Genomic DNA, 12,932 nt, shown 5'->3' on the forward strand with positions numbered 1-12,932 from the left:
CTCCTGAGCACCCTCTCAGCTGTGGAAAAAGATTCCTTCACCACAGACCACACTGGGCTTTCAGGTTTAAAAAACACCAATGAGCTTATCCAAAGGCCTGTTATAATAATACATGGCAATGAGTTATATATTAGAAATAAAATAGTACATTTTTACATGCTATGAAAAATAGAACACTTTTTTCTGTTTGCCTCGTTCCTTCTGCCATGGCTATTATAAAAAAGACTAGTATTTACTTAGTGACAGTCAGCAAATGCTCTAATTTTCTTTCCAGTGTGATGACTTCAGCCAGGCATCAGCACTACAAAAAATAAAGACAGTGAGTATGGTAGTCTGAGGTCACTATTTCATAAAGTCTGGATAGATTTACAGCCAATTGATAAGATAAATTGATATCTGTAGCAACAGAAGCACTAAAGTTTGATCAGCATATAAATCAAACACTGTTTGAGAAAAGCATGGCAAAACAGAAATCCTTGTCATTCTACTGTCACTGGGATCAGGGTCTTGGGGTCTTCTAAGGTGACAAGATTTAACTAGTCTAAAAGGAGCTAGAATGCTAATTTCCCTCTGTAGCTTCTTATCTTCTGGAGTGAATCAGCTATCCAAATGCATGGCTGATTAAACTGTGCTGCTATCACTAGACCTATATCAGGAGCAAATTTTATTCAAGGGATGTATTATTCATTTAAATGCTGGGGTATGACATTTTTAAACATGCAAATGTGACTGAATAATTTTTAGAGGGAAGACATCTGGGAAAGGAAAGAGTTTCATTTTTGCTAGTCATCATGATTTTGTGGCATCCATGCATGGTACACAATATGAAATCAGTGAGAAAAAAATCCAGCTTGCAGTTCATAAAGGACGTGGCAGCTCCTCTTCATGCATGCAATGTGTATTTCTTCTCTGACAGTAGTTCAAGTATCGAGGTAATCTATTTTTCATTTCCAGCACAGACACATTTATTAGCAGAGTTAATAAGACAGTTTTTCTCAGAACATATTGTCTGTTGTCAAGATCTAAGGATTAACATTGTACTGCATGTCTGAATAGAATTACTTTTCCGTAAGACTTGCTATACCAAGTTAGTTACATGGTCCAGTGAGTCTGGTGCCCTGCCAGATGGCAATAAATAAATGACAAATAAATAAAATTTCAAAGAAAAGTTTAATTCTCATACACCAACTCACTCCAACATACATTATGTACCTTGACAATTGTTGCAGTACAGCACGTGGGAGGAAACATTTTCTTCCAAACTCTGCGGACAATTAATTAATGCCCTAAAACCTGGCATTTGATTAGGGTTATCTGCCAGGCATAGCCATAAACACCATTACCAGAGATTCTTTCAGGATTATAACAGCCTTATCACATCTCTGATTATGATAAGAAACACTAAAGCATTCACAAACCTCTGTGGTAATCCAGATGAGTTAGATTTCAGTAAGAGCTTGAAAAAGGAATATGATCTAGCCCAAATCACTCATAAATATGTAGACTGTAATAACTAATTATCTTAGATTTTCAGGAGATTATTTTTCTGGGAATCTGACAACAGCAATTTTATTTTAGATGTGGTCCTAACTTCTCAGACACAGTTAGTTCATAGTTTCCAGACATTTAATAAATGCCTTAAGGATGGTCTTTTTTACATGGTGTGTCTCCTTCACTCTGAACTAATTGTTCAAAACTAATTGTTAGGAACATGGAAAATGTCTATTTTGCTATGGTGTTGAACTTTTCGGACCTTTTCATTTGAGAGACCAGAAACAATCCAAATAAACTTCTTACCACCTGGCTCCTTCACATCACTTTTTGCAGTGGTATAATATAAAATTATAATTTCCATTTTGAAAATAAAAGTGGAAAATAATTATTTAACAGTGACCTGAATGGACCCTTAATTAGTGATCTGTGCTTGACTAAAACATAGCTGATTTGATTTTTGCTGAGTTTTTGCTCCTAAAATTGGCAGGTGCTGTGGGCTCTCCTGGAAAGGCCATAGGAGAGGGGGAAGCAAGGAGGATTTGTTTTTTAACCCAGCAGCAACCCCTACTGTTGCTTTCAAAAACTGAAATAATTCACTTCCAAGGCGTCTCCGGGCAGTGCCCAGACGGGAGGGCAGAGCAGCTCCCGGGGCTTGACAGGTGACCTGGAGGGCAGCAGTGAGGAAATAGACCTGGAGCCCCCGTGGGACTCACAGGTCTCTTTAAGGGAAATCTATTGCCCAAATAATTCAAAATAGTGCACATTTCAGTATCATAAAAATATCGATGACTGGAGTAGCACTTTTCTAAGAAGCCTTGACCACAAGAGACACTTGCTAATTTAAAACAGACTATCTTGAGCTGTTGTGGTTTCTCCCAGTGAGCCCTATTCCCTCACAGAACATATGCCCATGTTTCTCTTAGTTATGTGACAGCTGTCAGCCCCAAATTGGCTTCCAGGTGTTCATAGAAAAAATGAGTCTTTGAGCGTACTTGGGATTGTTTTGTTTTGTTTTGTCTTGCAAATACCTGTATGCCTACTCATAAATTTGGAACATTTCTGGATGCCATAATACTGAAGCGTTCACTCACTAAATCCTTTTCTCCCAAAGGGAACATGTATGCACTCTTTTCAATTTGCATTTCTAGGCGTATTGAATTTTTTCTTTATGTATGAACAAAAGTTTGCAAAATATATACGAAGGTAGATGCAGGACTCTGAATATATGTCTGTTGATTTCTCTGCATCTTGCTTTCTTTATCTATTACATTGGGTTAACAGTACTTCTGCACATCCCAGGAGTGTTGTGAAAGCTTACTCATTAAAGTTTGTATAGTATTTTGAGTTCCTTGATGGCAGATGCTACACAAGTGCAGAAACATATCACTCGATAGATACAAACGGCAATTTACTCACAGCCTCAACAATGTTCAGTAGGGGAGTAACTGAAGGATATCAAATGCTGCAGGCTCAAATGAAAACAAGCTCATCAAAATAAATGATTTACCAGAGGCTTCCAAGCACCCTGCTTCCTACAGATGAGATGAAGAGTTCATCCCCTTCTCTGCTTGACAACAGAATAAACCATAGCACTGCACATCACTTACAGTGATAGTAGCATTATTCTCTGTTGGAGAATTTCACTTTATTGTAAAGCCCCATTAACTGATGAATTGAGGTCAGAATGGTTCATGTTATCACTGTGAGTACAGAAAAAACTTGGCCCAAACATGGAAACCCAACTGACTTTCATAATGAAACAAGGCTCAGGGACAGAGGGATAGTGATACCTGTGAGTATTGCCTTATAAGAGTGTCTTTTTCTTAACCTTTTACTTAGTCTAATCAAAGAAAAAGCTTGTGGAGGAAAGAAGAAATAAAACAACCCCCACCCAGTTTTTGAATATGGGGAAAGGATCCACTTGTATTTCTGCATGATCTACAAAAGGAAAAATTTCTGCATCTTCAGTACTATGAAGAGCAACCAATCTGAACTCTTCTTTAATTTTGAGGGTTTATACTGACAGTTATGTGAGCCCCTTTTGCATACAACCTAAGTCCTTAGGGCATCAAAGTCTCTAGCAGATTCATGAGTCCTCAGTGCTTCTCAATTTCTGGAATTAAAAACTTTTTATGAGATAGGACTTTCTGATTCCATCAAATCTCTTCAGAATTGCTGTGCTTGACACCTATTCTGCACAAATTGACCCAATTTGCCTTTTCAACAAAAGTCTGATAATGAAATTTCTAACACTCCATACAGCTAGACTAGAACTAATTCAATCACATCTGATCTTGTGACAGACCAGGTATCTTACATCTCAACCCAAGTAGTAGTTTTATCTATGTAACTAGAAATGAAGAGGGGAAAGAATTTTAAAGCAGAACAGAACATAGAAATTTTGGAGTCAGTTTTTCTTTTACTCGGAACAAACAAAAACTGACTCCAGTTTTTGTACAGCTCTGTAGCCCCAGACATGTTCTACAGTTTGAATCACTCTTAATCCTGAGCACCACTGTAGTTACCCTAGAGGGAAATACCACTGTACAGCTTAAATAAGGGTCCTGGCCTCAAACCCCAGTCTGAAATTCTTTTGAATCTGGGGCAACTTTTTAAATAGCTTTGAATCAGAACTTTGGCTTTTAACCAATTTGCTACACTGATGGAGTTTTAGATGCCTAACTGACAGATAAGAGGTGCAGCTTATTTCCTAAGCACCTTCTACTCCTATTGATTTCTCAGATCAGACTGAATGAATGCTTTCAGAATGTTTCCTACCCAAAATTCAAGCTGTCTCAATGATGTTATTCCCGCAAAGTTGCCATAAATGACTTGTGGACAAAAGAAATCTTGAAGACTGAGAAGGAAGATAGCTTTCACTTTAGAGTCTTTTTTTTAAACTTTTCACAATTCATGATCAAGCAACTTACTCCTTTCTAGTCCTTTCTTCAAAGGAGATTAATTATTTTCATTATTAACCAAAAGGTTTTCTTCTAATTAAAAGAAATTATAGGGCATTCACCAGTAGCATTATTCTAGTCAATAAACTAATTATGGTTGTGACAAATGAAGGAAAAGCCATTCAACTGATCTAAATACCATGATTTAAAAAACATTAAGTGTGGGATTGTCACATTCCTTGTAAAAACAAAGTGGATCTTGCATGCACTTTTAGTGACCGTTTAGACTGTACAGAAAAAAAATCAAACCAAGCATATTGCCTCTGGAAATTTTTAGCTGCACTGCCTAAATTCACTTGGTGCATCCTTGTGATGTAATTTCGGTTGGAGCAGCAGAAGAAGAGCATTGAACCTCCCTTTCTTATTTTTCCACTGAAATTTCATGCCGGGTGAAATGAAGTCATTGCAAATAATGAAAGTGGCATCCTTTTGCCTACAAAATAACATTAAAAAAAATCAAATGTTAATAAGACTTCATTGATTTCTCCCTTAAACACACTGCTATCACCAACCTCATCATCATTACAGCAATGAAAAATATTTTTCACAACTTGGAAATGGCTAAGAATGTTACATTAACTGTACATTGCAAATAAAAATTTGAGAACTAGCATAGTGTGGTGTTTTCTGAAAACTAGATATAAAGTCACTAGTCAAGTCAGACATCAGTTCAAAGGCAGGTACTTTACCTGCAACTTATTAGTTCTCTCGTTTTTTATGCACTTTCAAGACACCTTTTTGACACAACTTGAATATAAGAGCACAGCTCCACATTACATAAAAACTTGTGATTTTTCTCAGCAGAATGCAGCCTTTGTCTAGGCATAGACTTGCAGTCTACTGCAACATAGAGCAGAGCTGGCTAATTGTTGGGTTCATCGAATCATAGATCAAAGAATGGCTTGGGTTAGAAAGAACTTTCAAAGGTCATCTAGTTCCAATTCCTCTGCCAAGGGGAGGGACACCTTTCACTAGACCACATTGCTCAGAGCTCCATTCATTGGGGTGAGGGGGAGGATGTTTTTGTTTGATTGATTTAGGCTTAAGTATTGGAGTATAAATGTTGGCATAGTCCATAATTCCTGGCGGTTCCTCTTGTTTTGAAGCCATCATGACAGGGTTGCAAGTGTTAACATGATCACATCCTCAAACGTGGGGACATAAAAATATTTTAAAAAGGGATGTGATGAAACAAGAGAAGGAAAAATATTTAGTCTGGATTTTGAAGACCAATAACAAAATACTTTATCATCATAATCTGAAATATTACAGCCATGCCACTAATACATCTGTCTTCCTTTTTGATAGCTTGCCTTCCTCATGCCCGCATCAAATCTTCCAAAATCTAACTGCATTGGAAGGTCATTTATACAATCGAACTGTGTCAGATAACAGTAATAATACTTTAACCATTGTTAGTCATCAATATCTATTTGATAGTTTCTGCATGAAAACATAAATTCTGTATTTACTATTGGGGATTTCTGATAAAGATTTAGCATTCCATTTTGAATCAACCATTCAGCAAAGTGGACCAGGTACTAAAGCTGCTAAAATTTCAGGAAATTTGCTGAGTAACAAGCATTTCTGAAAATCTTTTGGAGTTGGTAGGACACTCTTTGACCTACTTATTGACTCTTTGCAGCTACACAAAGTTTTAGATTGGAGAGGAAACAAGAACAATTGTTAGCTGAAGAAGAAGACACTGCCATTACTCTATTAAAAATGCAAAACAAAAGCCAAGTTTTTACTGCACCAGGAATCACTTCCATTTTCTGGAGTATATATAGGACCAGTTTGGATGACAAGCTGGAGAAAAATAGATTGAGATCTAATTTACTTTCACCATAATGAGTAAAATTGCAATGATGATCAGACTCCATTATTTTCACACAAGAAAAGAATTAGGGGAATTAGGGAAAAAATTAAAATTTTGGACATGACTGAGACTTCTTCACAATCACTGGGCCTTCTTCACAACCACAGAGGCATGCCATCAGCAGCTGCTATACAGCTGGCCCTCAGCTCTGAGGGAAGACATCAACACCAGCATATTTACCTTGATGCTCCAGAAAACAGGGAGAAAAATACTTGTTTCTTTTCAGTCCACTTTCCTCCATCCTTTTCACTTTCCCATTGGATTTGTCTTTCTTGCTCTATGGATTAATCTTGTCAAACATTTCTCCAATGCCCATTGAACTTTTAGCAGTGACCACAGTGACTTTTCTGACGGTGTTCATTGTTGCTTGCTATTTTCCCTTACATGGACCACTGTCTGCAATCTCAGGCTGCATTACTGGCCTTATTTACAAGGTAATGGTATACAACAAGGCCTTTGATACTAAGCAGTTCCCTTGGAATGCCATCAGTGAATGTCTTTCTCCATATTTATTGAGTTTCTACTTTTCCTGCTTCCTTCAAGTCTCAGCTCAATTCTGACCCTTTCTGTACCTCATCTATCATCAACTGTTTTTCTGTTCCTTACCACTGTTTGCTCCACCTGTTAATCCTGAGTCTCTTCTTACTCACAATCTTTCCTATCTCACTTTTTATACAGCCTCACAGACATTTGACAAAAACCTCTCCTCTCTGTCCTCAGTTGTTACAACTTTAAATCCTGTCTAATCTAGTTCCCACTGATCCCACAGCAGATCTCATCTTTGTCCTCACACAGTTGCCAGTCCTTTCCCTGTTGTGTCTCAATTTTCTCTCTCTTGACTTCAGGGGGGAAGTGCAGGGACCTCACATGCAGAGAAAGATTAACTGGGATTTACATGTCTAAATTCAGACATGCTTGTCAAAATACCCAGCCAGCTGAGACTTAACTTTGGAAGAAAACAAATTCCTTGAGTGCCTCTAAATTAAACTGTGGGTCTTTCCAAGAGTTACAAGCTTTACGCCACTCAGATGAGTGGGTTTGACACTAACTATGGGAAGATTCACATGCAGGATATTTCTTTTGCCTTTCCTGCTCAACCAGCTTTGATCTAGTTGACTTTCTGAGAAGCAGCTGACCACATCATAAATTCCAGTAGTAAGGATTCATTTTAAATAAAGAAATACTGGTTTCTCATTTTTATGTTTCTTTTGGGGAGGGTCAATTGTTTGTTTTTAATAATACCAGCAGGCAGAATAAATAGATTAAATTTTGTCTACTATCTCAAAGAATACAAAGCTACATCTCCCAGCCCTCAGAGGCTGCTTTAACAGAATTTGTCTGTTGTGAACACATGAAGGTTTGCTGTCAGCAGTCAATCTGCTGTATAATTTAGGAAGGATGAAAACCTTGTCTGAAAAAAGACTAAGAAAGCAAATATAGAGGTTGTTTTGAATAATGGTCCTTTTTGCAGTGCAGCCCCACACACGTTTAGAACATCCAGCAGAACAAGGCAGCCCCTACTGCTACAGAGATAAAACGAATGTGTTGGAGGAAAAGTGAGAAATACACTATAGCTATGGCTTTACTTGTACAATGCCAGTCTATTGTTAAGCTATTTTATGTATGTATTGTCCAGTTCCCCGACTGTCTTTGCAGATGGGAATTCCTGTAGGCATCAGAGTGAACATGGAACAGAGGAGGTTGTAGTGACAAAGTCTCTGCTGATGGTTTGAACTACTCTGTGAAAGTGTAGATGAGCAAATGAATGCACAGAGAGTATTTGTGACAAAAAAAAAACCCAGATAATTAAGCCAGCTTTCTGGAGCATGAAAACTAGTAAGAGCAAGGACTGGGGTGAAATGGCAAAAGGAAACTAGGGTGCAAAGGTTAAGAAGCTTAAGCTCACACTTGAGTATGGCCAGATGGGTGTGAAGAAATGACAGTCTGAAAGACAGCACAGTGAGAATGTCCTGGCTGCTCAGGAGCATCATTATTTGAATCACACTCCCACCCAGAGGCTTCACATTAATATCAGGGTCCCATTGTGCTACATATTGCACAAAACCAGCAAAGGTCCAAAGTCATAATCACAGGACTACGCAGAGAAAAAGCATCAACACAGCAGCATGTAGGAGGCAGAGCTTGGATGCTCACGGAGCAAAGTGAAAAGGTTTCATGCCAGAATGACTCTGGGTTTGCTACAAAGGATCATGAACCTCTCAACGAACTTGCAGCCCAGTAGTTCCATGTACTTCCAGGTGCCATAATGAATGTTTCACAGAGAGATAATTAACCCTCCTCACCTGAAAGCTCTGCAGTGCTAATGCTTTTCAGCACAATCTGTCCATGACACCATGGTAGAGTGCAGAGCCAGCTTTATTATTTCAGTTTGTTCTGCTCCTTTTTACTGCTACTGCTCTCTAAGGTTAATTGTACTCCCTGTGCTGATGCACAGTAACATCTATACATAGACCTCACTGTATGGATTCTTTCTTTTCTTTTTTCTTTTTTTCCCCCCTTTATAATCAATAAGAAGTTAAAATGCCACACAGCTTTCTCAATAAAATGCCAGGAGTCATACAATGAAGTGGGAAAGGGCAAGAGTAAAGGAGCAAACCCTTGACCCCCTCTGACTCAACCCACTCTGCTCTTGGGCTAGAATAGGACTCAAAGTAGATGAAAGAAAAGAGACAGAATCATCCAAATTCAAGCCTTTTCCTTGTGAAAAGTGCATAGCAAATGACTGCAAATACCATGGCTCAGGTTTCTGTATCTCAGTCTGCTTCCAGACCAAAATCCAAGATCCAGCTAAATACCTAGGCCGTTCTTTCTTCAGACTACTGAGCTCATGTTCACTTCAGAGCTATCTGGGAGATCAGATCAGTGGGAGTCTCATCAGGGTTTGGAGACATATCATTTTTGGGATGGGCTTCAATCAAAGTGACTGCATCCATACCAGGAGTAGCACACACATCTGATCTTTCTCTGTCCCAGCTCATCTTGTAAGCAGAGGTATATAGAGAAGCAGAAAGAACAAGACAAGTCCCTTGTAAATGCCTTCCTATTTCAGTAGCTAAGTGAAACTCCAGTTCTGGGTTTAAAGTGGAGGCTCAGGTTCATCAAATGCTAATGTAAATATTCTGCTGGTTCAGCTATCTTTTCACATTGGACTCATGGATGGACTCATAATCACAATATGAGATAAAGAGAACCAGTGGTGCTTCTCAAGATTCAGGGCCATCAGAGAGACTCAATCCTGAAGTCATCATGTCCACAGCATCCCACAACCAATTGAGGGGAAGACAAATGTATGTCTTATATTGTCTTGTTAAATGAGAGAAGCTTTGTCTTAAACAGCAGCCTGTCCACGTGGCTGCTCACAGCACTTGTTCTGCTTGGGATCACCTTGCCTCAGACATGATATCCAACAAAAGTGCAGCTCCAGCAGGTGTTTTGCAGTCAGTCTCTGATTTTCTGTAGATCAGTTTCTCAGGAGTCCACAAACCAGCACAAAGTTCATATGCCAGAGAACAAGTTCAAAAACATAAAGATTATGACAGATGCACTTCAGCACTGAGACCACTTAGCCAATTAGGTCAGGAAAAATTATCTTTCTCTTATTAGGTGTACTGCAAGCCAAGTGTACAAGTGTCTGTCAGATCATTCCAAGCTGATGTCTATTACAGTATGTTTCCAAGATAACCATTTAACACTGCTCAGTCTTAGCAAGTATCTTTGAGTTATATTTTAATGTCATTTTTTGAGTAAAAAGATCGCATTTTAACAGGGATCTGTAACATATTCATGGCAGTAAGCAGTGAAGAGTTAAATCAGATTACTAGTTTCATGCTGAAATCAACCTATGCTGAAAGTAACCAACCACCTTTGCTCCCTTTTGGATGATCTTGCTTCTTCCCTTGCTTTGGAACAGTTAATACTTAACTTGAACAAATCTCTGCTTGTTTGGACATTTAGATTTGAGGAACAGACCAAGACAGATGGTTTCTTTTTCTGTAAGGTATTGATTAATGGATTGTACTAAATGGTGTGACATGCCCTTTAAATGGAATTTACAAGTAATATATTGTATGGCAACTGCATTATTAATGATTTTGATACCTGGTATTTGTGTCTTCCTACTCTGAATTCTTATTTATTCTGGTGAACGTAGAGGGCAAAAGCTGGTTTCCTCCTGCTTGCTGGCTTTTGTTCTCACAGTCATATACATTCCTAGGTTTTTTCCCCTTATCCACATTACATCTAGCCTGACAATTTTCCTAACTGTATGCAAGCCCAAAAAGGAAAAAAAAATCTTCCCTTGCAAGAAAATTGCCAAAGCCTCTAGATAAATATATCTATGTAAGAATTCAAAATGACTGGAGAGTTCACTCGTCATTATTAAAAGATGTTCACAGTCCTACATAAAAAACAAACAGAGAGAATCAATCTTGATTTTCGCTTGGGGATTTTTATTAGTTAAAACTTGCTCTGCTTATTTTTTCTGCCTTTGAGAGGCAGCCTGCAGTGCAGATATGCTGTTTTGTTTACCAAGAAGTAGACTTAGGTATGGAAGACTGAAATAAAAGGCAAAGTGAAATTAAAAAGCAATTAAACAAGAAGTAAAACTTAAACAACAGCATTGTTCAGTTCTTATTATTCTGTCTTTTTAGGAGAGAATTTTGAATTCAGGGAAACAGAGGGATAATTCACAGAAAATAAAGACATTGCTGAAAAAATTTTAGTCAGTCTTCACAGACAAAGGCATCAGGGAAATGTTTACTTCAGACCCTTTCCTGAGTTGTTGGAAGAGAAAATATGGTATCCACCTGATGAATCAAACAACAATGAATCATAAGAATCTGGTTGACATGCTGAGGAAACTTCTTAGTAAAGTGACTTGCAAGAGTAGAAGTGGCACAACCTACTCATTAAGGTATTTAGCTGTTATCATTAAAACCAAGGACCTGGCTCACAACAGGGGATCATACCAAGCAGCTTTACAGAATACTGAATATCAGATACTGAAATCAGTCTTTGCTTAAACAGGTTGGAATGATCCAAGGAATGACAGATTAGAGCTGTCACCTGGCATGTGTATCTAAATAAACATGATATGACAAGGACTGTAGGTAATTGAAAGTCAGAAGTGACAGTTGGGAAAATTTTAATTTGTAAAAATAATTTACCCATTTTGGAATAAACATTCTAGCTTCCAAAATGAGAGAATGGGAAATAAAATCCATAAGCAATTGCCTGAAAAAACCAAAACATTCAGTGTTGCAATTTTCCAGGAAGTCTCAGAGTCTCACGGGGCATAGTTTAAGTTCACCTCCATCTCCAGTGCTGCTGGACATAGGGAACAGACTGGGAATGACGTGGACACAAACTCTAGGAGGAGCATCCAGGGATAGACACCAAGCTCAGAAGTCAGGGATCTTTCATGTTCATTTCTGCAGCAGAAATCTGGCAAGCCTGATCCCTTGAGGCAGTCTGAAGTGGTAAATTTGTCTCAGAATGGAAGATACTTGAATCTTAGGCTCTGGATGAAAAATCCAGACAAGTTAAACCTTTTTTTTGAAAGCAAAATTCCCCCCCTACCATGCAAAAAAAAATTAAAATTAGCGCTTTTTTTCAGATTAAAATAGTCAGTGTTATGGAACAGATTGGTCCAACAGAGAAAGGAAGAGAAGTAATTAGCATTGGTGACAGGCAGGTGTAAAAGTGTGGGTGTGCTCTCTGCTGAGCATGTCAGTATACAAACTTAAACCCTATATAATAATTGTACTGTTCTACCCTGTGCCATGGTGTGACATATGAAATCTCAGTATTTCAAAAGACCACTATAAGAAGAACAAATATTGAACAGGGCTGTAAAAGCTTTGAACAATGAAGTAAAAATAGATACAATTCAATATTCATCAAAGTAATTTCAGGGACAATTGCTGCATTCCAAGAACAAATATATCTTACAAGCATTTAATTCATCTAGGGAGAATTTTTCAAACCATTACTGTCTCAGAAAAACTCACCGGAACTACATCTTTTAAAAATTAAACCAGAGAAGGGAGCTTTTTCTCCACCAGTTCCTCAGTCTCCAAGCAGTGTTTGAACAGTCCTCTGAAGACACTGGAAACATTTTTGTGAACTCTGCAACTCTTCACATCTTGTGCAGCACTTTAAGCAAACAAGGACAGAGAAGAAGATGAGTTTTTAAGCCTAATCATCTTCTCAGGTGTTTTCATGCAGAAGTTGAATTTTCTTGAATCCATTTATTGAGTGAAATGTATTGAATTTCCTTAAACTAGAGATTATTTTGGCCTTTGTTTTTGCATCATTAAGCAAGTTTGTTTTCCTGTTTAACATCAGGGTTTACACCACTTTCAATAGCATGGGTCACATCTTCCATGTTCCAGTTCAATGTCAAACTTCCTAGGATGCCAGCTGTACTTAGGTGCACAAAACTTCATCTCTCACACATGTACATGGCTTCACAGTAAAATGAAGCATTACTCACAAAGCAGCAATGTACATTGGAGAAAAGATTCCCATTATGAAAAAAGTTGCTGGTTTTGTAGGCTCCAAAAGAAGAACTGGATAAA

The 12,932-nt window shown here is 38.1% G+C and overlaps 1 long non-coding RNA gene across 1 annotated transcript; it reads right to left on the minus strand.

The window, feature by feature from the left end:
* Positions 1–1,151: 1,151 nt before the first annotated feature.
* LOC139590676 (uncharacterized) lies at positions 1,152–12,502 on the minus strand. Its single transcript, XR_011679395.1, has 2 exons — positions 12,363–12,502; positions 1,152–4,887 (listed from the first exon to the last, which is right to left on the minus strand). It is a non-coding gene; the product is annotated as an uncharacterized lncRNA (long non-coding RNA).
* Positions 12,503–12,932: the final 430 nt, after the last annotated feature.

Source organism: Agelaius tricolor, unplaced genomic scaffold (genome assembly GCF_023055355.1).
Source record: "Agelaius tricolor isolate 1412-34295 unplaced genomic scaffold, bAgeTri1.0.p SCAF_5, whole genome shotgun sequence".
Taxonomy (NCBI): Eukaryota; Metazoa; Chordata; class Aves; order Passeriformes; family Icteridae; genus Agelaius; species Agelaius tricolor.